This window comes from Crocuta crocuta, unplaced genomic scaffold (genome assembly GCF_008692635.1).
Source record: "Crocuta crocuta isolate KB4526 unplaced genomic scaffold, BGI_CrCroc_1.0 scaffold154, whole genome shotgun sequence".
Classification (NCBI taxonomy): Eukaryota; Metazoa; Chordata; class Mammalia; order Carnivora; family Hyaenidae; genus Crocuta; species Crocuta crocuta.
The window spans coordinates 16,073,031-16,093,925 of NW_027530545.1; the positions used below are offsets into that span (position 1 = coordinate 16,073,031).

Consider the following 20,895-nt stretch of genomic DNA (forward strand, 5'->3'; position numbering starts at 1 on the left):
CGCGTCAGGCTCTGTGCTGACTTCCAGCTCAGAGCCTGGAGCCTGTTTCAGTCTGTGACTCCCTCTCTCTCTGACCCTCCCCTGCTCACGCTGTCTCTCTCTCTCTCCTAGAAATAAATACAAAATTAAAAAAAAAAAAGAAATATAAGAAGTTATTAGTACAGAAGGAAAATAATACCAGATGGAAATATAGATATACACAATGGAATAAATAATTCCAGAATTGGTGACTACATAGGTAAATATATAAATTGTTTTTCTTATTCAAATCCTTTAAAAGATAATTTACTGTTTAAACAAACAAAAAAAAAAATAACAGTGTACTGTGGGGTTTATAACATGTGAAAGTAAAATGCATGACAATATTAGCATAAAGTCGAGGAGAGAAATTAATGTATGCTATTGTAAAATTATTTTTGAGGAACTTTAGTGTTATACTATCACTTGAACATAGACTGTAATAAGATAAAGTAATCAATAAAATAACTAACGAAAAGCATAGCGAATAATCCAGTAAGGCAGAGAACAAATTCTTAAAAAAAAAAAAATCCAAAAGATGATAGAAAAAGGAAAGGGGGAGTAAAGAACATATTTAACAAGGATAAATAGAAAACAAACCAAACCATATTAATTAACACATTATATATAAATATTGTAAACATTGCCATTAAAACAATAAAATTATCAGATTGGACTTAAAACCAAGATCCAACTATATGCCTACAAGAAATGCACTTCAGGGACACCTGTGTGGCTCAGTCAGCTGAACATCCGATTTCAGCTCAGGTCATGATCTCACAGTTCATGAGTTCAAGCCTGGCATCAGGGTCGCTGCTGCCAGTGTAGAGCCCACTTCAGATTCTCTGTCCCCCCTCTCTCTGCCCCTCCCCTGCTCATGCTCTCTCTCTGAAAAAATAAATGTAAAAAAAAAAAAAAGAGGAAATGCACTTCATACATAAAGACAGAAATATGTTAGAAGGGGAGAAAAAAGTATATTACGCTAACACTAGTCATAAGAACACTGAGTTGGTGATCAGACAAAAATTTTCAGAACAAGATTATTACCAGGCATAATCCTTTATAATCCTCAAGAAATTATTTTTATGTCTATTGTAAAATTTTCATTTTGTAATGATTATGATGGTCATTTCATAAGGATTAAGTAGTCAACTCATCAAAAGAATGTAATCCTAAAGATTTATGCACTTATTAAATGCTTCAAAATACATGAGGTAAAAATTGATAGAACTGCAAGGGGAAATAGACAAATGAACTTGGAGACTTGAATACTCATGACAAACTTGATCTGATTGACCTTTACATAACACTGTACTCAGTGAGAGTAGAATACACATTCTTCTCAAGTGCACATGAAGCAATTACTAAGATAGATCATACTCGGCTATAAAACAAATCTGATTGCAATCATACAGAGTTTGTTCTCTGCCCACAGTGGAATTAAACTGAAAATTAATAACATAAAGATCCTTGGAAAATTCCTAAATATTTCAAAATTAAATAAAGGAATTTTAAAGCATCCATTAATCAAAGAAGTCAAAAGAGAATTAGAAATTAGTTTGAATTGAATGAAAATAGAAACACAAAAGAATCTGTTGGGTATTTCCCTTGGAAATTTATTTCATCAAANGTGCCCTCCTCCATGCCCATCTCTCTCCCCGCCCCCTCATACCCATCAGTTCTCAGTTTGTTCTCAGCATTCTCAGCATTCAGGAGTCTCTCATGGTTTGCCTCTCTCCCCCTCCCCTAGTGCAGCCCCTTTGGAAAACAGTGTGGAGTTTCCTCAAAAAATTAACAATGGAACTCCCCTATGACCCAGCAATAGCACTGCTAGGAATTTACCCAAGGGATATAGGAATGCTGATGCATAGGAGCACATGTACCCATCAAACCTATATTAAAAAAAAAAAGAAGGTCTTGAGTCAGTGACCTTTCATCATGAGAAACTAACAAAGGAAATTAAACCCAATGTAAATGGTAGGGATGGAATAATACATATCAAAACAAATAAAATGTTAAAAAATAGAGAAAAATCAATGAAACTAAAAGAGGCATCTTTGAGATCACAAAGACTGATATACCTATAATTGGACTGATCAGGGAAAAAAGAAAAAAGATGTGTAATATCAACATCAGGAATAAGAGAGGACATCACCACAGACTATACAGATACTGAAAGGATAACAATTTTGAAAATTTTTATGACAACCCATTTGACAATTTGGATGAAAAAAATATATTCCTTAAAAACCACACTCAGGAACCTGAAAGAAAAAGATATGTGTAGAAATTAGAAAACCTTCCTCCCAACACCTCCACCCCAAAAAAAAACTTTCTACAAAGAAAATTGCAGACGCATATGGCTTCCTAGGTGAATTTTATCAGATTTTTAAGGAGGAATAATTTTAATTCTACTCAAACTTTCCCAAAAAATTGAAGGCAAGGGAATACATGACAACTCCTTCTATGAGGTAAATATTGTCCTATTATGAAAACTGGACAAAGGCGGTACATAAACAGCAGCTCTGAAAAATGAAAAGATAAAGATAGTTAATAGTCTCTGATTTCAAGAATTACTATAATGCTAGAACAATCAGTATCATGGTAAGCAAGTTCAGCAATATTTCAGGATCAAGATCAATGAGAAAAATCCATGTGTTTCTATACACTAGCAGTGAATAATCTGAAAAATAAAATTAAGAATTCTATCAAAATTATACTATCACATAACATATAAAAATTAACTCAAAATAGAAGACAAAATGTCAGAGCTACAACTATAACACAGTTCAAGGAAAACATGGATGTAAATATTCATGACCTTGGCTTCAGTAACAGTTTCTTAGCTATAGTACCAAAAGCAAGTAACCAAAGAAAATCCAGATACATTTGACTTCATCAAAATTTAAAACTCTTGTATATTGGATGCAACCAATAGAATGGGAGAAAATATATGCAATCATATATTTGATAAAGAACTTTTATTTAGAAAATTTAAAGGATTTTTATAACTAAAAAACAAAAAGATGAATGACTCAATTTAAAAATGTACAGAAAGGGCACCTGGGTGTCTCACTTGGGTCAGTGTCTAACTTTGGCTCAGGTTGTGATCTCACAGTTTGAGCCCCAGAGTAGGCTCTCTGCTGTCAGTGCAGAGGCCGCTTCAAGATCCTCTGTCTCCCTCTCTTTCTGCCCCTCTCCTGCTCATGCTTTCTCTCACTCAAAAATAAAAAAAGCATTTTAAAAAAAATAAAAAAATAAAATTGACAAAAGGCACAGGTATAACTATTTGCAAACCACTGTTCTGAAAATCCAAGAGCAACAATGTGGATGGAACTACAGTGTATCATGCTAAGAGAAGTAAGTCAGAGAAAGATAAATATCATATGGTTTCACTTATATGTGGAATTTAAGAAACAAAACAGATGAACATAGGGGAAAGGAAGGAAGAATAAGTTACAAACAGAGAGGGAGGCAAACCATAAGAGATTCTTAAATACAGAGACCAAAATGAGGGTTGCTGGAGGAGTGTTAGGTGAGAGGATGGGCTAAATTGGTGATGGGCAGTAAGGAGGGCACTTGTTGGGATAAGCACTGGATGTTATATGTAAGTGATGAATCACTAAATTCTACCCCTAAAATCATTATTACATTATATGTTAACTAACTTGGATTTAAATAAAATTAAATAAAAGAAAATTCAAGAAAAAATAAACTAGAATCAATGAAGAGTTCAGTATGATGGTTAGATACAAAATTAGCATAGAAAAACCAACGTTTTCCTGTGTATTATCAACAATATGTTAAAGATTGAAACAGAAAAAGGAATCTATTCTCAATAACAATAAAAACTACAAAAATATGATTCACGTGTTAAAAACTATAAAACTACAGGAAAACAATAAAAGATCCAATAAATGTACATACATAGCTTATTCCTAATTAAAAAGACACGACTTTTGAAACAAATCTTCCCCAAGGCAATTTAGAGATGTAATGCAATCCTAAACATTGTTTATGAAAGTTAAGTTGATTCTATAGGTCAAATGGTAAGAAAGTAATAGCATGAAAAACTCAGAAGAAAGAAATGGTAGAAACTTCTCTTTTGGAAATTAAAACACATTTGAAAATATAATTGTAAAAGTATAAGGTTGGTGCAGGTATAAGCAGAGATTTATTAGTAAGATTGAATACAATTTAGAAACAGGAGCATGTACACTGGGATTTAGCATTGTAGCTTAGAGCATTAAATCTCAAGCCAGACCTCAGTAGCTACACATTTTTTGGGCAAGTTACCTAAACTCACTATGCCTTAGTTTCCTAATGTGTAAACTGGGGGCCATTGTGCCACCCATATTTTAGGGTTGTTGTGAAGATTAAATAAGTACATATATATTTTTAAAAATGGACAAATGATTTGAATAGACATTTCTCTAAAGATATACAAATGGTCAATAAACACAATCTTTTAAAAGATGTTTAATATTATTGCTTATCTGGAAAATAGACATCAAAACCACACTGAGATACCACTTCACATCCACCAGCCTGGCTGTAATTATAAAGTCAGATAACACGAGGTGTTAGTAAAGATGTGGAGAAATACACATTCCTTGTACATTTCTGGCAGGAATATAAAATGGCACAGCCTCTTTGGAAAATAGTCTGGCAGTTCTTCAAATTGCCAAACATACAGCTACTACATGACCTAGCAATTCTACACCTAGGTATACCCAGAAGAAATGAAAACTATGTCTGTACACAATATATAAGTGTCTACAGAAACATTACTCATAATAGCCAACTGGTAGAAACAATTCAAATGTCTATATACTGATGAATAGATAAACAAAATGTGATATATCCATACAATGGAATAATATTCAGCCATAAAAAGAATGAAATACTGACACATACTACAACATAGATGAACCTTGAAAACGTGCTAAGTGAAAAAACTCAGAGAACAAAAGGCCACATATTTTATGATTCTACATATATTAAATGTCCAGAACAGACAAATCCATAGAGACAGAATGTAAATTAGTAGTTGCCAGGAAATGGACATTAGGGGATGGGTGGCTTCTAATGAGTATGGGGTTTTGGGGTTGGGGGGATATTGAAAATGTCCTAGAATTACAATAGTGGTAATTGTTGTGTGACCTTCCAGATATATTAAATGCCACTAAACTGTATACTTTTAAGGATAAATGTACTGTTTGTTAATTATATTGCAATAAAGATGTTTTAAAAATGGATGCAATCAGAAGGGAACTGATCAAATCAGTTGGATAAGCTCTCCTCCATTTAGCTCCTCCCATTCTCTCTTAATCCATTCACCACTCCACTGACTGATCTTTCCAAGATCACCAATAACTTGATTTGTGTAATCCATTGTCAACTTCTGTCCTAATTTTACTCAACCTTAGCAGCACCAAAAATCATTTGCCACTGCATCCTTTTTAAAATAGCATTTTCTAGGGTTCCATGAAATCACACTCATCTAGTTTTCTCTTACCAGATTTGTATAACCAGCTGCATATTCCTACTCATCAGCTAGATTTCTAATAGGTGCCTAAAATATCAAATGTGTAGGATAGAATCCTTACATTCTCTTTCTCCTGAAAAGTTAACACATAATCACTTACCTAGGTGCTCAGGCCAAAAACTAGAATCATTGACCAAATTTGATTGTTCCCTTTTCCTGATCCTACTACATCCAATTGATTGGCAGGTCTCAGTAGTTTTACTCCCAAAATATATGCTTAATCTGTCCAACTCTCATTTATTCAAAGACATCAAGGAATCTATGTGGAACAGTGCCTGGGATACTGTATGTGGTATCCTGGGCCATTGTAAGGACTTGCACCTTTAGTTTAAGTGAAATGCAAGATTTACCCAAAGTTGTAACATAATCTAGCATATATCTTTAAAGATCATTCTCATTTTTGTGTTGAAGCTAAACTATATGGAGAAGTGCATAAAAGAAAATAAGGAATTCAATGAGGAGGCTGTTACAAGTTTTAAAAAGTGTGGGTCATCAAAGTGGGCTAAGTGGGTGCCCAGCTGTATTCTGGAGTCAGGCCATGCTCCTACTAGATCTCTGCAAGAAGTGAGAGACTGGTATATTTTGTATATGTTAAAAAAACACAACTCTGCTAAAGATGATAAAGAAAGAGCTGCTCTTCTGTTGACAACTTGAAATAATTTTCAACTTATTTAGGATTAGAAAACTAGCTCATTCTTAGAGTCTTCTGAAACAAAATTAGTAAAAAAAAAATGCTAAGAGACAGGAAGGTGGTGACAGAGTAGGAGGACTCTAGGCTCACCTTGTTCCATGAATACAACTAGATAACTATAAAATCATTCTAAATACTCCAGAAATTGACCTGAAGACTGACAGAACAACTTCCACAACTAAAGGGAGAGAAGAGGGCCACATCAAAGAAGGTAGGAAGTATGGAAACATGGTTTCTGAGGAGAAATTAATTCTGGCTGCTCCTGAGGGGAGGGAACTACTGAAAGTCAAGAGAGAGAAGCCTACAGGGAAATGCATAAGGAGAATGTTCACCCATGGCTACTGGCTTGAAAAACAAGAAGGGCTGAATTTTTTGAGTTCTTGGCAACCAGCAGGGCTTAAAGCCTGGAGTTTTAAAGGTCAACAGTCTTGGCTGGGATAGAGCCCAGAGGGCACTGCACTGCTCCTGGAAAGAAGGCAGGCAAACAATCTAGATGTGGACACTGTGGAAATAGTAAACTGAAGAGCACTTGGGGAAGACAATAGAAATATTATTTACTCCTCTTGGGGCATGTCCCTGAGAGGCAGCATTTATAGAGAGAGACCAAAAGGAGCTGGCTGAGACCATTTCCCTCCCTCACCGCTTATTATAAACACAGAGCCACCTGTGGGAAGCAGCCCAGTATGGACTCTAGCTCCCTAACTTGCTTAGACTACCCTCAACCCCTGTGCTGCTGTGGAACTGCTCTTCTCAGTTCTGCTTGCCTCAGTCCCCAGTGCAGCAAGCCCCTTTTCTAGAAGACCAGCACAAACCCTTGCCCACACCAAATCTCCTGACCAGAGAGTTTTGCAGAGTCTCAGTTCTGGTGGAGGTGGTGACAGGTCTTCATTTTGCAAGCAGATCCAAGCACACCTAGTTAAAACTCACCACTTTCAGACCAGAGACCAAACACTGACTGTAGCAGACAGGGACAGCATCTGTAGATAATTAGCCTGAAGAATAGAGAAGGCAGACACAATAGGGTGTGCATGAAGAACACACTGAAGACACTTCCTTTGAAGTGACAGGTTGTAGGCAGTTTGTGACCTCTACTTCATTAGGCCATTACTTTCAGGAACAGGAGACATAACTGGCTTCTCTAACAGAAGCAGGCAAAGACTTAGACAAAATGATAAGACTGAGGAAATTATTCAGAATGAAAGAACAAGATAATATCATGGACAGAAAAATAAGTGAAACAGATAAAAGTAATATGCCTGATGGAGGATTATTTTTTCCTTTGGAGGATTTAAAATAATGATTGTGAAGATACTCAGTGGGGCTTGAGAAAAGATTGGAAGAAATCAGTGAGACCTTTACCACAGATATTAAAAATGTAAAAAGATACAATCAGAGATGAAGAGTGAAGTAAATGAGATTAAAACCAAGCTTCATGAAATCAACAAGAGGCTGGAAGAAGCAGAAAAATAATTAATGACCTATAATAAAAAGTAATGAGAAGCAATGAAGCTGAACAAAAGAGAGAAATAAGAATTATGCAAAATAAGAATAGACCTAGAGAACTCACTGAGTCCATCAAACATAGTAACATTTGTATATTAGGATCCCAGAAGAGGAAGACAGAGGAAAGGTGTCAGAAAATTTATTTGAGAAAATAATAGCTAAAAACTTAATCTGGGGAAGGAAGCAAACATCTAGATCCCAGAGACACAGAGAACTCCCATCAAAATCAACAAAAGCAGGCCCACATCAAGACATATAATTAAATTTGCAAAATATAGTGATAAAGAATAAATCTTAAAAACAGCAAGACAAAAAAGTCCTTAACTTTCAAGGGAAGACACACAAGACTAACTGAAAACTTCTCAACAGAAACTTGGCAGTCAAGAAGGGAGTGGCATGATATATTCAAAGTGCTGAGTGGGAAAAATCTGTAACCAAGAATACCAGCAAAGATACCATTCAGAATAGGAGAGATAAAGACTTTCCCAAACAAGCAAAAACTAAAGGAGTTCATGACCACTAAACCAGCCCTTACAAGAAATATTAAAGGATACTCTCTGAGTGCAAAGAGAGACCAAAAGTGACAAAGACAAGAAAGGATCAGAGAAAATCTCCAGAAACAATGACAAAACATGTAATAAAATGGCAATAAATACATTTCTATCCATAATTACTTTGAATGTAAATGGACTAAATACTCCAATCAAAACACATATTAAGGTGTCAGAATGGATAAAAAAATAAGACCCATCTATGTGTTGCCTGCAAGACTCATTTTAGACCAAAAACCACCTACAGATTGAAAGTGAGGGGATGGAGAAACATTTTTCATGCAAATGGATGTCAAATGAAAGCTGAAGTAGCAACACTTATATTGGACAAACTAGACTTTAAAACAAAGACTGTAACAAGAGACAAAGAAGAGCATTGTATCATAATAAAGGGAACAACCCAACAAGAAGATATAACAATTGTAAATACTTATACACCAAACATGAAAACATCCCCAAAAATGTCAGAAGAATATAATAATAGTAGGGAACTTTAACACCCCACTTACATCAATAGACAGATTATCTAAATAGAAAATCACCAAGTAAACAGTGGCTTTTAGTGACACACTGGATCATAGACTTAACATATATTCAGAACATTTCATCCTAAAACAGCAGAATACACATTCTTTTCAATTGGGACTTTCTCCAGAATAGATTACAAATTAGACTGCAAAGAGGCCTTAACAAATACAAGAAGACTGAAATCATAACATGCACCTTTTCTGATTACAATGCTATGAAACTAGAAATCAGCCACAAGAAGAAAATTGGAAAGACCACAAATACATGGAGGTTAAACAACATGCTACTAAACAATGAATGGGTCAACCAGGAAATCAAAAAATGCATAGAAACAAATGAAAATGAAAACGCCATGGTCCAAAACTTTGGGATGTGGCAATAGCAGTCCTAAGAGGGAAGTATAGAGCAATACAGGCCTACAACAAGAAGCAAGAGAAATCTCTAATAAGCAACCAACTTTTCACTTGAAAGAGCTAGAAAAATGAGTAAATAAAGCCTAAGCCCAGCAAAAGGAAGGAAATAATAAAGATTAGAGCATAAATAAATGACGTTGAAACTAAAAAACAACAACAAAACAACAATAGACCATATTAATGAAACTAGGAGCTGGTTCTTTGAAAAGTCTGACAAAACTGATAAGCCTCTAGCCAGACTTATCAAAAGAAAAAAGACCCAGAGAAATAAAATCACAAATGAGAGAAATTACAAATACATCACAGAAGTAGAAACAATTATAAGAGAATATTATGAAAAACTATATGCCAACAAACTGGAGAAAAACCTATAAGAAATCAACAAATTCCTAGAAATATATAAAGTACCAAAACTGAAACAGGAAGAAATAGAAAATGTGAACAAACTGATAACCAGAAAAGAAATTGCACTGGTAATTTCCAACAAACAGAAGTCCAGGATCAGATCGCTTCACAGGTGAATTCTACCAAACATTTAAAGAACAGTTAATACTTATTCTTCTCAAACTGTTCTAAAAAATGGAAAAGGAAGGAAAACTTCCAAATACATTCTATGAGGCCAGCATTACCCTAATACCAACACCATACAAAGACACCACAAAAAAAGAGAATTATAGGCCAATATTTCTAATGAATATAGATGCAGAAATCCTCAACAAAATACTACAAAACTGAATCCAACAATACATAAAAAAATCATTCACCACAATAAAGTAGGATTTATTCTTGGAATGCAAGCATAGTTCAGTATTCATAGATCAATCAACATGACACATCATATTAGGAAAAGAAAGGATAAGACCTATATTATCATTTCAATAGATTTAGGAAAGGTATCTGCAAATGTCTACATGCATTCCTGATTAAAAAAAAAACACCTCAACAAAGTTGTAGAGGGAACATACCTCAACATAATAAAAGCCATATATGAAAATCCCACAGCAAACATCATCCTCAATGAGATGTAGGCCTCAAAGGCTGAGAGCCTTTGCCCTAAGGTCAGGAACAAAACAAGGATGTCCACTTTCACCCTTTTTATTCAACATAGTACTGGAAGTTCTAGCCAAAGCAAACAGAAAACAAAAAGAAATAAAAGGCATCTGAATCAGTAAGGAAGAAGTAAAAATTTCCCTATTTGCAGATGGTATAATACTATATACCAAAAGACTCCACCAAGAAACTGCTGGAATTAATAAATGAATTAAGTAAAGCCACAATATAAATATACAAAACTGTGTTGCATTTCTATACATCAATAATGAAGCAGCAGAAAGAGAAATTAAAAGTCAATCCTATTAGCAATTGCACCAAGAAACATAAGATACTTTGGAATAAACCCAACCAAAGAGGTGAAAGACCTATAGTCTGAAAACTATAAAACACTGATGAAAGAAGCTTAAGATGACACAAAGAAATGGAAAGAAAGACATTCCATGTTCATGAATTAGAAGAATAAACATTGTTAAAATAACAATACTCCTCAAAGCAATCCATACATTTAATAAAAAGCTTCTGAACAGCAAATGAAACAACAAATAAAACTAAAAGACAACCCACTGAATGGGAGAAGATATTTGCAAACACTATATCCAGTAAGGGGATAATATTCAAAATATGTAAAGAACTTATAAAACTTAACACTCCAAAAACAAATATTCAAATTTAAAAATAGGCAGAATAGATGTTTTTCCAGGGAAGACATACAGATGGCCAACAGACACATGAAAAGGTGGTCAACATCATTCATCATCAGATAAATGCAAATCAAAACTACAATGAGATATCACCTCACACCTGTCAGAATGGCTAAAATCAACAACACAAGAAACATAGGTTTTGGCAGGGATGTGAAGGAGGAATCCTCTTGCAGTGTTAGTGGGAATGCAACTGGTGCAGCCACTCTGGAAAACAGGATGGAGTTTCCTCAAAAAGTTAAAAATGGAATTACCCTATAATTCAGGTATTGCACTATTGGGTATTTACCCAAAGAATACAAAATACTAATTCAAAGGGATACGTGCACCCTGATGCTTATAGCACCATTATCTGCAATAGCCAAATTATGGAAACAGCCCAAGAATCAATTGATAGATGAATGGATAAAGAAGATGTGATGTGTATGTGTGTATGTGTACATGCACATATCTCCACATATACATACAATGGAATATTACTCATCTATTAAAAAGTAAGAAATCTTGCCATTTGCAATGGAATGGATGCAGCTAGAGAGTATTATGCTAAAGGAAATAAGTCAGTCAAAGAAAGACAAATACATACAATTTCACTCAAATGTGGAATTTAAGAAACAACAAATGAGCAGGAGAAAAAAGAGAGAGATGCATACTAGGAAATGGAATCAAGTGCAGTGAACAAACTGATGGTTACCAGAAGGGAGGTGGGTGGGGAATGTATTAAATATAGGATGAGGATTAAGGAATGCACTTGTGATGAACACCAGGAGATGTATTGATGTGTTTAATTAGTATATTTTACAACTGAAACAAATATTATGCTGTATGTTAACTAACTGGAATTTTTAAAACAACTTACAAAAATGTTTTAAAAATGTGATTGTTAGGACTAGCATGTTGACAATGGAGGTATAAATGGTAGTTGAATTCTATATATACTTTTAATGTAAACCCAAATTAATTTCTTACTAAAGTAGGTATGGAGCACAATATAAAGAAAAAAAAACAAATAATTATACCAGGTGTATGGTGAGCAACTGGAAGGAGGGGTATGCCATTTCCTCTGTAGAGGGAGACAATTAAAGAAGCATGTTTGGGTAGGAGATATGAAATTTGAGTGTTTTCAGTTAAAATCATTTATCAGATATCAAGTAGGATCAAGTAGGAGATACGAGTTATGAATGACAAGAGAGCCCAGCTAGCGAAATAAATTCTGGAGTTGTTACTTAAGTGTTACTTAAAGCCATGGAACTAGATAAAGTCTCCAATGAAGGCAGCATGGATATAGAAAAGGTCATGGACTGAGCCCTGAGGCCCTCTGATCACTGGAAGTCAGAGGGATAAGGCAGAACCAACATGGAAAGCTGCAGTAAAATGGCCAGTGAAGTAGGACAAAAACCAAATGAGCATATTATCATTTTGAGATGGGTGAAACTGCAGTATACTTGAATCTTGAAAGTAATGGTTTAGTGGAGAGGGGAAAATTGATGATACAGATAGAGAGATACAAATTGTTGGAGTAAGGTCCTTGAATAGGCAAGAATGTAGGGGATTAAGATACTAGACAATATATTGGTCTAGATATGTTATGGGTAGTGACAGTTCATCTTCAGTAACAACAAGAAAAGCAACATGTGGCACAGATGCATTGGGATGGGTAGATACTGTGGTGGGAATTTCTCAAGGTTCTCTTTTGAAATACACATAGGTCACTGGAAGAGGGAAGAGAGGTCAAGGAACTGAGAGACCATGGTAAATATAACCACCAACAATTATGATAGAAGTGTTGAATAGAATGACAATGAAGTAGGGGCTAAAATCTTCAAGAAATAAGGAGGAGTCTTCAAGAGGATACTCCTACGATGAGAGATACTGGTAATATGGTGGGAAAACATGAGATTCAAAGATGGAGTTTTGGGGGAAGAGGGTGGGGAAAATGATCTAGAAGCAATAAAGAGCTGTAAGGAGGACACTTAGCCTATTACTAGGCCTGGTGGTTTGAGGAACCAGAAAGAAGTAATTGGCACTACTTGTGAGGGCTATAGCAGAAGCTTTGTGCCCAGGGAAGAGATGGGACATATGGAAACATGGAAATGCAAGGAATAATTTTGAGTTGTCAAAATGACTAGCGACTGGAGGGCCATAGAAGTTTATTGTTCAGGGAAGAGGAATGTTAACAGTCCTAAAAGTAGGAACTGTGAAACTGTCTGTCCAAATACCAATAGCATCTCCTATTAGGAATATTAAGGTGGAAAGTACATTCAGGAAAGAGCTTGAAGATTCTTCATTGGGTTCCTCCAGGAAGCAACATCGATTGAAGTAGTTTATTTGAAGGTGCTGAGAAAACCAGTAAAAGAAGAGGGAAGTGATCCAGGGAAAAGAAATCAACCAGTGGTGCACTATTAGACCAGGTACTTCAGCCAGCATTGGAACTTAAACATTTGGGAAGTTAAAAATGGGGAAAACTGAGATAGGAGCAAAACACACTTCTTAACAATTATTCAATGTCAAGGATGAGAGAGCTGAAGTAAATATACACCAATATCTGAGAGTTCTTGATTAAGGGCTGCTGATCTCAAGGATATGGGCAAAGCACTGACAGCTTCTGAGACAAGGATATAGAATAAAGGTTTATCTATAGGATAAATTACATAAGCAGAATTTCAGGGTCTGAGGACAAGTACATTTGTGATTTTGATAGACATCTCCAAATTGTCCATCACATAGCATATACTTAGATTCATATCAGAAATGTATGAATGTCTATTTCTTCATGCCCTGGCAATCCTATGTTATGTTAAACTCTTTGCTTTTTGGAAGTCTTCTAGTTAAACAAGTATTTCAGTGTAATTTTAGTTTTCATTGATCTCATGAGGACTAAGGTTGGGGAGTTTAACATATTTAGAGGCCATTTTCCTTTCTGCAAACTGCATGTTAGTACTTTTTTGTCTATCAGTCTTTTTCTTTCTGATCTGCAGCTCTTTGTGATATGAAGTGCAAATATTTTTCATTTATTGTGTCTTTATTGTGAATCCTTATAGAATTCTGTTCATTACTCTGTATTTACTGTTGGTCCCAGCCTCTATCAGCTCCCATCTGGACTAGAGTCCTAGCCTTCTACCAAATTTCTATCTCTACTCCTATCTCCTGGATACTATTCTCCATGTACAAGACAGAGTGGCCTTTGTAAAATATGAAGCAAATCATACTACATCCCTATTAAAAATTCCCCAAGGACTTTTTCTCAGCACACCTAAGTCTAAACCCTATGCATGGTCATCATGATCCTGCATGATTCACACCTTTCTTGCCCCTTTGAACTAATCTTCAGTTCTCTGTGCAGAGAATGACCTTCTTTCAGACCCTGGAACAAGTTAAACTTGTTTATGCTTTATGGCTTTTATGCTTTTTGTTTAATATTTCTTGTGGCTAGAATGTTCGTCCTCTAAACTACACATGATTCTCTTTGGTCATCAGCATGCACATCACCCCTTGGGATGGTACTACCCTCCTCATCAGAGTCAAAATGGCACACACATCCATACCACATCCCCAGTTTTCAGGTCTCTCTTTTCCTCTTTGTATTATCTTTGTTTTTGTACTTGGCACAATGTCTAAAATTATGCTTCAGAATAAAAGGATATTGCCTTGCATTCAGATTCTTGTAAGTTGTTCATAATTTAGGGTATTTTCTAAATTACTTTATTTTGAAAATACTGTATGGGAAATGCAATTAAGCTGAAATTACCAAAATCAATGCTAGTTTTAAATCTTTATACAGGTCACTTGATTGAACTATTTTGAAGTTAGGTGAAAGGAGACACAATAATGTAAACAGATGTAGATTTTTTAGGGTGGGGGTTATGACCTTAAAATTACCAAGTTAATCATAGAAACAAGCCTTTCAAATACCAATTAAAAGCAATGTAGGGGAGCAGGTAAAATAGGTGAAGGGGATTAAGAGATATAAACTCCACTTAAAAATAAGTCAGTCATGGGGTTGTAATGTACAGCATAGGGAATATAGTCAATAATATTGTAACAACTTTGATGATGACAGATGGTATCTAGACTTATGGAGATCATTTCATAATGTAAAAATATTGAATTGCTATGTACACCTGAAACTAATAGATATATGCCAGTTATAGGTAATTATTTTAGAGAGAGAGAGAGGGCATGAGGAGGGGGTCATGACAGAGAGAGAGAGAGAGAGAGTTGGAGGGCTCACTACCATGACCCTGGGATCATGACCTGAGCTGAACTCAAGAGTTGGATGGTGATTTGCTTCTCTCCCTTTCCCCCACCATTTCCGCCCTTCTTCTCCCCCTTGTTCCTCTTGAATGCTGACAAAAACTGAGGACTGATGGATGTGGGGGGAGGGGGGATGGGCATGGAGGAGGACACTTGTGGGGATGAGCACTGAGTGTTATGTGGAAACTAATTTGACAATAAACTATTAAAAAAAAAATAAAGTAAAGGAGAAATCAAAAAAAAAAAAAGAGTTGGATGGTGAACAGACTGAGACACTCAGCCACCTCAATTAAAAAAATGGCAATGTAACAAGTGTAAATATGGTGGAAATAGGTATTTAAAAACCTATCCTAACATTATATAAATAGATACTTGTAGCTTAAATAAAAATTATAGTTGGTAGCATCATACACATATTTTTAAAATGCCCTGATTCGAGTAATTTTAATAAACTTGAAAAATCATATGCTCTGAAAAACCATTAGAAGATGATAAAAGCAACTTAAATTTCTTGAGTCTCCTTATGAATTCAGCATATTTGCTTGAAGAGCTACCTTGACTCACAACAGATTTGTAGCAAACAAGAAATAAACTTTTGGTTTTATTAAGCTACTAAGATTTAGGGTTGTGTTTTGTTTTGTTTTCTTTTTAACTGGAGTATATGTAGCCTATACTTACAAATACAAAGGTCTACAACATAATCTTGAATCAACCTAATCATCTAAAGGTAAGTCTCATGATTTATATCTCTTCAATTTCTCCTACATTCTTTTAGAGACAAAACAATGTGTAAAATAATACTTATATAAATAAATAATTCTGGACATCCTGCCCAGAAATATTCTAACCTATAATTATAAAATGCAAAAGCTATTATTTAAAAAAAATTCCTTAATGTTACTAATCATATAGAGTTTATACTAATTTACTTAAAAATATCAATACCATAGTGTTTAAAAAAATAAGTTTGTATATCTTATCTTTTAAATATCTGCATTTTTGTGAGAAATATAAAAGCTGAATATTTTGCAAAAAAATAAAAAAACTTTTTCAGTTTTATTCTAAAACACAAAAAGAATATACATGGTCACCTGAACTTGGAGATAGAAGTATTAATTTACCAGATAGAGGCATTTGTCCTTACTGTTAATATAAAGACTCAAATCTCCAGTTTCATAAAATATGCTAAAAACGTCATAGAAATATCTGTCCTGATTACTTTAATAACATTTAATAGCAAGATGTATTTTTAATAGTATATTTTCCATATCCCCATTTTCCACTGAATATGAGTATTTCTCAGAGACTATCTGTGGAAACACCACTTCCCTCTTCTTGGTGCATGCTGTTCAGTAATCTGCTCCCTTGAAAACCCAGGGTTTTGGCTAAGCTGTGCTTAGTGGAGAGTGATGGATTCTCTGGAACAAGGGTAGCATATTGAAAAGTTCATCATTTCCATTTGGAAATGTCCAGTCCTATATCCTATATCCACTAATTCTAGATTCATTTACCAAGAGACATAGGGACCACAGTAAACTTCTCATCATTTGCACCACTATGTGCTACCACATTTTTCTATATAGCAAATTGTTTCTCTGCTACAATTCTTGATCGTAGGATTTTATATCAGACCAGAAATATTGACTAAGATAATGTAGGAATTCTATAATTATATGCATTGGTATGAGAACCTAAATAATTACCAATAATGCCTCTTATTATTATTTAATACTTTATTAAAAAGAAAAAAAGTGTGGTTTATTATCTACAGTATACTACAAACCCTTCGTTTGTTAATCATGAAGTTGATATTCTGAAGACACTCTTTAATTATCATTATCTAGCTTGGAAATTTCACAGAACATAATTATTAAGTTAATGTGTATGGCCTGGTTTAAATCATGGCTTAAATCAGCCATGATCCCAGAAGAGAAATAGCATGGTGTGGTGTCAGTTCAGGCCTTCCACAAGAGGCGGTTGTAATGGATTCTCATGCCTCCTGAGTTGTAGAGAGACATCAGCATAACATTGAACTTCACTCCATAAAATGAAGACACAGGCATAGTTACAGCTTACTGATTAGAAGGAAGTTAGGGCAAGATGATCTTTTTAGGCCTCTTCTAAGACTAAAACCACTGGCTGAGTTAGAATTAGGGTCATATTAAGAACTGAAAGTTGTAGTAAATACTTGACATTTTTTGGTGAAGATCTGTTTATCCAGGTATAATGTCTATCTATCCAAAATGCCTAGCTAGATAGAAAAAATTACCAATTCTTTAAGAAAAAAGGTACCCACGTTAACAGAAGATCTCAAATTTTGTTGTTAAATACTATGATACTGGGAAAGAAAAAAGAAAAGCCAATGAATGAAAGTTCTGTGAATCAGAACTTTGACAGAAGTTCTTATAAGGCATGACCTCATATTTTTCCCTTGCAAGTATCACAGAAGGATGGTTAAGGATTTATTCCAAGTTTCCTATGGTCTAAAAGGAAAGCAGTTGGACTAGACTGCAAAGGAAAGCTTTTTTGGTACTCTAAGGAAAACTCCATCCATTTTCTTAAGTCTTTTCTTCCCAAAGGAAGAAGAATGACAGCACATTTAGATTTGGGGAACTATTGATTGATAGAACACCTCACCACCAACACACTGGGATCAGTTGGGGTGGAACAGGGGAAAAAAACAAAACCTTCAGCCAGTTCATTAAAAACATATGTTTGAAATCTTTTTTTGATTTTGTGGCTTTTCTTGATTACTTTTCCAGACATCTGCTTTTATTTTCCTACAAGTTATTTCAAAGGATAATGAAAGGTGGTTAAAAAAGATTTTTCAGTCTCTATGGGGAAAAAGAAAGTATAGATTATTTTTGTCCTTGCTTTGATCATTCTTTCCATGACTCTCCAGTCAGCTTCATAAACTATTACTGAGATCAAAACATAACAATTTCTGTTATCATTCCGAACAAGTATCTGCCTGAGTAAATGTGCAGAAGTTTCTTTTCATTGGCCTACTCAGGAGCATAGTTCTTAGAAATATATAACATAGAACTCCCATAACCCTATTCATTAAAAACTGATTTGTCACTGATAAGGGTTCCGTGGACTCGCAGCATATATAACAGCTTTGAAATAAGACTCAAGTGTCATTCCTTTTTATGTAGCTACAGACGTGTACCTGTTTTCTTTAATGATCTCATATTCTCTACTTTTGTTGTCCCCAGTTTTTCCAAGCTAGAGATAGTAGTATCCTTCTTATGGTGGACCAGGCTGACCCTGGTTCCATAGCAGAGTCTGACCGGGTCAGGAGATTAGAGCAGCTTTGTTATATAGATAGAGCCTACAACTATTCTCCCTGGCTTATAATTGACATGACCTTTGGAAGCCGTTGGGTGGAGCTTATAAACATTTTGTTGCAGATTTTTTCCTCCTTGTTACCCACAATTTTAGTTTAGATTATGCACTTGCTCTGCTTTCCTTGTTGGACTTGAGATGCTCCCTGAGCTGGAGTTCACTTGGATGTTGCTCCAATTCCTTATTTGGTTTGCATTAAGCCTCTTTTCTGTAGACTCTGGCTCCTGGCAAAAGGCTTCCTGTGAAGAGAGTTATAATCAACATCAGATGGAATCCTGATGGTACTCTTTGCCTGACTGATGAGAACCCTTACTTACTCAGCCTTGGGGCTGCCATGTCCTTTGGCTTTTGAGCATTTGATTTCCTGGGGAGCTCCCAAGAAGTAGCTGCTTAAGATTGGTTGGTATTGTCATGCCCTGTTCCTCAGCCTCAGCTTCAGCTTCTCATTTCTTGGTTATACATGTTGCTAAGTATGCCTCATGCCTCAATCTGCCCAATTTATGATACTATGGCATTTATCTCTACATGCACATATAAATTCATTTATTTCCAATACTTTAAGATGAACTCAGTTAAGATTAAGGCATTGTATCTCTGGCTTTCCCTGGAATCCTCAGATACTAATGTAGAAGAAGGTAGTCCTGAAGCCCTTTGAAGCCCTTGAAATCATTATTCAATTGACCTTAGAAAATTATAGTTATCATTTATAATCTGTCCATCTTCTTTTGGATCTATGATGTCCCTCAGTGACACTTCACATATCTACCTAAGGCTAACAGAAATAACTGCTCATAATTCCATTGCTTGATAGTTTTGGGATGCCCCATAACTTCAGAAGGCGTTCCTTCTCTTAACAATCTATTCTATACCTAAAGTTGTTTTAAATTTTGTCTTTGACCCAGTTGAGCAAAAAACATGATGCTGACATTTAAATAATGTGTTTTATCTTATAGACTCTGGCAGCTGAGAGATATCAAAGTTGTTACTCTAGCACTGGAGTTTTATTTCCCACAGTACAACTTTAGTAGTATGGAGTTTCTTCCCATCTACTAAAAGTATTTTTCTGCCCACATATTTTAATTCTCCTTAGCTTCATAGAAATCTTTCCCTTGTTGGCATCTTTCCCAGATCATTTCTTCAACCCTATTCAGAAATTTTCATTTTCTTTAATATATCAAATCAGAGAAGCATTCACTGCTCAGATTCTTTTTTTATTCTTGTCCCTTGTAATAGAGATGAATTCTTCTTGAGAACACAAAATCAATAATATTCTCAGGCAAAAGCATAATTATAACACATCTAGAGCAGTGGAAGAGTCTCATTGGTGTCCTTGCTTCCTGTGGTCACAATGAAACACGAAATTCTGTGGTTCCACCAATAAACAGCAAGGCAACTTATTTTTGTCTTGGTCACTAAGAAATCTTCTTAATATTGTTTTTTTTTAATTTTTTAAAAATGTTTTTATTTATTTCTGAGAGAGAGAGAGAGAGAGAGAGAGACTGCATGAGCAGGGAAAGATCAGAGAGAGAGGAAGACACAGAATCTGAAGCAGGATCCGGGCTCTGAGCTAGCTGTCAGAGCCTGACGCGGGGCTCAAACCCACAAGCCATGAGATCATGACCTGAGCCCAAGCTGGACGCTTAACCGACTGAGCCACCCAAGCGCCCCTTTTTAATATTGTTTTAAAACCTGGATTTTGCCTTCCTCTCAAGCTATTAATATCTACTAATGTGAGACATATTAGTAATTTTCACCTTATGAATATTCATCCTTGTTTCTCTAATAGTTGTAAGACAGCCTATTCAATATGGTCCATAGCTGTCATCCCAGGAATTTTTAGTCACCATTGTCTTGGGATTTTCTTTATTTCTCCTTTAAGTTAAAATCTTTGTTTGCTTGATCCTAGTTTTTTTCTTCATTTTTAATGAAGTATATTCTCTTTTAGTTGCCTGAGAAAGGTTGTATGAGCATATATTAGTCAGGGTTCAACCAGGAAAAAAGAGAACCAGTAGGAAATATACAATAGTGGATTTATTTCTAGGAGCTGGCTTACACAATCATGGGAGCTGATTAGGCACATCTGAAATCTGTAGGGTAGGCTGTCAGGAAAGGCATGCTGGAGGACTCAGAAGCGAGGCTGCAACTGACAGGTGGAATTCTTTTCTTCTTCCAGAAAACCTCAGTTCTGTCTTAAAGCCTTTCAACTGATTAAATGAAGCCCATTAATGTATCTATAATAATTTCTTTTAATTAAAGTCAACTGATTATAGATGTCTATTTTCTCATT

The 20,895-nt window shown here is 35.2% G+C and overlaps 1 long non-coding RNA gene across 1 annotated transcript in view; it reads left to right on the top strand.

Moving 5' to 3' along the window:
* LOC144234463 (uncharacterized) overlaps positions 1-20,895 on the top strand; it is a 222,707-nt gene that overhangs the window by 11,238 nt on the left and 190,574 nt on the right. The window lies entirely within an intron of this gene.